Source organism: Alosa alosa, chromosome 7, assembly GCF_017589495.1.
Source record: "Alosa alosa isolate M-15738 ecotype Scorff River chromosome 7, AALO_Geno_1.1, whole genome shotgun sequence".
Taxonomy (NCBI): Eukaryota; Metazoa; Chordata; class Actinopteri; order Clupeiformes; family Clupeidae; genus Alosa; species Alosa alosa.
Window position 1 is genome coordinate 27,003,598 of NC_063195.1, and position 6,000 is coordinate 27,009,597.

Here is a 6,000-nt window from a genome sequence, read left to right on the forward strand (position 1 = left end):
CAAGCAAATAGGTTTCAAATAAACTCTGTGTTCAGGTTAATGTTTTAGTGTCCTGCAGGCCGGTCTGCATGTAGAGAGGAGATTAGAGAATGAGAACACACATAAATACCAGACTTTTATTTGGACACCTATGTAAATCCCTTAACACTCCAAATGTCCCAGTCACTCAACACTATCCAGGCCTAAGGGCTTTTCCGATTCATCTTCACTTCACTTGCCTCCAATCGTAACTCAAGTCGCTCTGCTTTACTCATCCTCTTTAGCCTATGTTGCAGAAGCAGTTCACACAACTCACAATACAGACATTCATAAATATGTGTAAAGTCTGTATACTGTAAAATATGAAACGTGAATTGCATATAAAAAATATAATGACGAGATAGTCTAAGATATGTGCATTGATCAGAAGATAATTCTCTCTGTGTCCAGATGGGAAGTTGTTGTTGCAGTGGGTAGGAATGTCTTCGGTCCTTAATGACAGCGGCAAAGTTTCTGAAAACACTGTCTGTTGTCTGACCAGTAGGTTGCGCAGGGGATCTGAAGTTTGTGCAGTATCAACACTCACCTCTAGGGGCTCCTGTGCACAGAGCCAGCCTTCTTCATCAGACACTTATTCAGTCTCTAAACTCGTCAGCTCTGATGGTACTGCCCCAACAGATGGCTGCACAGAAAATTGCACTTGATGCTACTGCTACAACAGACTTTGATTTAAAAAATAAATAAATAAATAATAATAATAATAATAATAATAATAATAATAATAATAATAATAATAATAAAGCAATGATACAGCAAAGAAACAGAAATAAAATTTACCTGGACCCACATTTAGAAAATACACATGAAAAAATATACACAGGTGGAAAAGTCCAGTTTCAGAAAGTCTTACCACATATCTGTTCACTTAAACCAGCTGATTCTATTGAACTCTTCAGCCAATCGGTTTTAGGTGCACAGGTTAAACCTATACTGTAATAGGACTTTTATGGTTACGGTTATGAAATTTAGGAGACACTTTTGTCCAAAGCGACTTACAAAATAACATTATATAGTTATAATTTAACAGTAAACAGTTTTAAAAAATTGGCAAGACTTCATTAAAGAAAATAGCAATAATGTCAATGCAATATCAACAATCTATAATGAAAATAAACAAATTCCATAAATAAACAAACCATAATTCATAAGAACCACTTAATTAAGTTGAAGTTGAACAGATACGTCTTTAGACCCCTCTTGCAAAACCCAAAGCTATTGCAGGAATGCAGTGCACTGGGCAATTCATTCCAGCAACATGGAAAAGAGTCTTGCATTTGACCTAGCGTTTATGGCTGGTCGACATAACAGACGCTTGTCAGAAGACTGCAGTGGGTGGTTGGGGATGTAGAGCTGGATCACAGAATTGAAATAGCAGGGAGCAGATCCAGTAAGTGTCCTATAGGCCAAGGTGAGAGATTTAAATTTAATTCTTGTCACTATTGGAATCAAATGAAGAGTAACTAGAAGAGGAGGAGAGGAGTTACATGTGTTTTCTTTGGCTGATGAAAGACCAGACAGGCTGCAGCATTCTGACTCAAACTTCACGTCAATTTTTTTTCTTTACTTTGTGATGCTGGAAATTCCCACCTCTACATACCAATACATGACCTCTCAATGAAAGTCATTCATATCTAGCCATACCTGGTGACTAATGTAATCACGACTTCATTCTAAGGAAGCATAAATATAAACTGTGCTATTGTTTGTCCTTTCAAAAAGTGAAATGCGGCTATTTTGTAAACAATGTGTGATACTGCCCTTATTATGCTAGACTATTCCACCCACCACTCCCTCACTATCAGCCTTCCTTCTAAATTGATGATATCTGAATGTCTGAGAGTCTGAATGACTCAGATTTTTGTCACGGTCTGTGAAGGTAATCTAGCAGTTTACCAACATTCATGCTTTATTTTCACCTTAATGTTCACCTGTATGAAATAAACAAAGCCATAAAACATAAACAAACCATTTCCCACAGTGAGCACAGTCTGAGGAATGGACCTGCGAGTAACTGTCAAGTAGCAAACCATACATCAAATCTGAAAGAACAAATTCAAATAGCTTACATTCTATTGGTTTCCCATGAAGGGAGTCGGCAGGAAGCATTGCCATCAGCCTGTTTGTCAGAGAAAGAGTTAGGGTGATACAAATTACAGACTTGAGGAAGCGGAGAGGAACGAGGACTCATTGTATGAAAGTATGTGGTATTTATGTCCTGGGGCTTAAAATGGTTGTGCTGTGATGTTGACCTCCCTTTAAAAGGGTAATTTCTTTTAATCCCCCTTGCAAAAATAATCCTTCCCTGAACCCAACTCCCCACTCCCTGTTCACCTCTTGAATGATTAAGGCATTCATGTTCATGTTTGAAGACCTCTGCAGAAGCTGTCTGCCTTTGGGTTTGTGAGACACAAATTAACCATTTTGACCCAATTACCATGTTTCTTAGAGATGTCTTACTCCCTGACACTTGCCTGAGGTCAAGGTGGGAAGGAGGGCGACCAGCTACTTGTTCTGACAGGTTTTGCTTTAGATGATTGCCTCTGTGTCTCTGAGACGTTTGCTTGTCGTTGTCGTAAGACCGGGCGGTGTGAGGACGCTGCCACAGGCCCCTGACAGAGAGAGGGGAACCGGCTAGTCTGCATTCTCACGGTGCGGTCACAAGTCACTAAGGGAGAGCGTGCGCGCTCGAGAGAGAGAGAGAGCACACGGACAGAGAGACGAGACAACAGGATCTGGGTGGAGTGCTGCTCAACCCCACATCAGATCGAGATTGTCAGACCCTATCAGCCTCAGCCATCACAACCCGCTCACCGACTGCTGCTGCTGGACTGGAAAGAAGGAAGAAGTGCACCTTGCCCAGTGAGAAAGAGAGAGAGAGAGAGAGAGAGAGAGAGAGGGATCATCAACGGACAGATAGCTTGGGCGGCCCCCTGTGTTGGTAAGAGGAACCGTCCGGAGGAGTTTCCGCCTTTGATTTGGCTTGATGCTGTTTAGTTTCTCTAATGTGTTATTAGGTGTCATGCCCCGACAGGCTTCAGGCTGAATGTATTTGTTGTGGTTTTTGGCAGTTTGTAATTGGTGTTATGCAACATAAAAAACAGAGCCAAGATGGTTATGTTTTCTGTTGAACCTGAAGGGGAAATATCTTTGCATGTGTTCTTTTTATTGTTCGTCTTATGCTGCATGAAGCCTAACCCTAAACTTACTGTGTCAACAGTAGTAGTTTGCATCCAGTCTTTTATCTGTCTGACTGTTTCCAAAGTAAAGGACCAATTTAAACCATACAGGACACATGCCTGCACCGAGGTGTATTATGATGAAGAGTGTTTGTTTGATTGATTTGACTGAGTGTGTGTGCTGCTGTGAGACTGTAGAGGCATTCCATACTCAACCATCTTGAACGCTATCTTGATCTGATCACAAACAAGCCTAGGTGTTTTGGGTGTGTTTGTGTGTGTGTGTGTGTGTGTGTGTGTGTGTGTGTGTGTGTGTGTGTGTGTGTGTGTGTGTGTGTGTGAGAGAGAGAGAGAGAGAAAGAGAAAGAGAATCAGGAAGATAAAGACCCTGATATTATTACTTCTCTGAACTCTGGTCAAGAGAAGAAGATAAACAGGACCGCATAGTGACATTCACGGTAAAAAAGGACATCCTGGTCACCATCATACCATCAGCAGCTACTCTGGCAGGATGATGTGAGATTTGCATTGATCAGATCTAATGACATAAATGCTATCCATCAGCACACACTGGTGCTTTCCTGAATAGCACTTTTATTTGTATGTGCATCCAGATAGCAAGACGCTGGCGGACCACTGTTGGTCCATTGGGGGCATAGCTGGCAGTCCGCTGGCATTTTGCTCATCGGTTCTCTGGCGGTCCGCTGGCGGGTTACAGACAAATTGTCCAATATTTTGCCACTATTGGTCTAAAATCTTTTTCATTTGTTCAGTTATACTCCATATATCATTTTATTAACTTTTCTTAATATTCATGACAAGTTAAATTTAAAGAGATGGTGGTCCAATGGCGGACCACAAATGGCACGCCACCAGAGGCATAGCACCAGCGGTCCGCTATCTGCCAATCTGATTTTGCTACACAGGCATTTTTATATTCTGTTCACTCTTTGTTCCTCTCTGATGAGGAATTTTCATACATCCAAAGTGAAGGATGCACATTATTATGCTGTTTAAAAACAACAACAAAAGCAACAACAGACAAATGGCGTGATGGCCTACATGCTCACTGAGACCTAACATGAAAAGGTAACGAGTAAACACACATCTTTACGCAAACACAACACTAATGCAGACCTAACATGAAAAGGTAACGAGTAAACACACATCTTTACGCAAACACAACACTAATGCAGACCTAACATGAAAAGGTAACGAGTAAACACACATCTTTACGCAAACACAACACTAATGCAGACCTAACATGAAAAGGTAACGAGTAAACACACATCTTTACGCAAACACAACACTAATGCAGACCTAACATGAAAAGGTAACGAGTAAACACACATCTTTACGCAAACACAACACTAATGCAGACCTAACATGGAAAGGTAACGAACACACATCTTTATGCAAACACAACACTAATGCAGAGACCTACAGTAACATGGAAAGGTAACAAGTAAACACACATCTTTACGCAAACACAACTTCTAAAAGCAAAAATTGCATAAAGCAGCATTATATATATATCAGAAACAGTTTGTGTGAGAGAGGGAAAATGAAAATGTGTTGCTTGTTGGTAAATCTTGTGTTACCTAAGTGGTTATTATGCAATCCCCAAGAATGTCAGCTATGAAAATTGCTTTTGTTGGTTAAGACCATTGTTTGAACCACTGGATTCCTTGACTAATTGCTAACGTCTCCAGCAAAGATACATCGAGATCAACATGACATAGCATTTGCATTTGTAATGTGAAAAAGGTAGCTAACAAGCCATTATCCATCAGCATATTAGCATATGGGCTAACGAGATGCCTAAGGCCTTGTCAGAAGAAAAGAGACTGGATAATGTTAATGCTAGGATTCAAGCTATGCACCTCTTGCCAAGACAGCAGTCCAACAGGTGCAATTCTGAAGAGGTTGAAGTGTATCAACATGTAGTTCATAGTTCCCTTTTGGGCTCAATAAAAAAAATTAAGCAAATCTGGTTAAATCACTCTTCTTGAAGCTAACGTGTTGCATGCACATGCCTGTCCTTGCCTCCAGGGATATATTACTGTACATTAGAGGATAATGTAAAAATCCTCTGTAAACACTCTTTGATATCCAAAGGAATTCCCTCCAATAATCCCTTTCAGGATTTCCAACCTCTTGTCCAGGACCACTGAGCACGATATCATACTCTTGGCTCTGTGCAAGACCATAGACGTGCATATCCTAAAACATGTGACATCTGCAGCTATGCAGTACCCCAGCATATGTGGAGACATGAGCACGTTCGTTAATTAGCTGAGGCTTTCCGACGAAGAAGTCAAACTAAGCTGTGTTTATACCCCGGGCCCTGGGCTATATATACATTATAACACACACACAGAACCGGCCTGCCTCTAATGCCCTATAGAGCTCATAAAACATTTCCCATGCATGTTCCCATGAGATGTTCTAAAGAGTGCCATGCATGTTCCCATGAGATGTTCTAAAGAGTGCCATGCATGCGTTTGCGTGTGTGTGTGTGTGTTTGTATAGAGAGGGGTATTCTGGCAACATACTGTACGTACATGTGTATCATCGTGTATTTCAGTCTAGCCTTGTGTTGACATGTGCAGAGTTGCTTTTCTTTCCATTTCGTGCCCACCCTTCAATGCTTTGGCTGGACTGGATGGATAACAGTCCACTACAGTAGCTATCTCTCAGTTCCAATGAGTAGGATTTATAATAATTACGCATAATATATCAACACCTCAAAAGAAGATAGGCCTTATCCAAATAAAAAAAGATG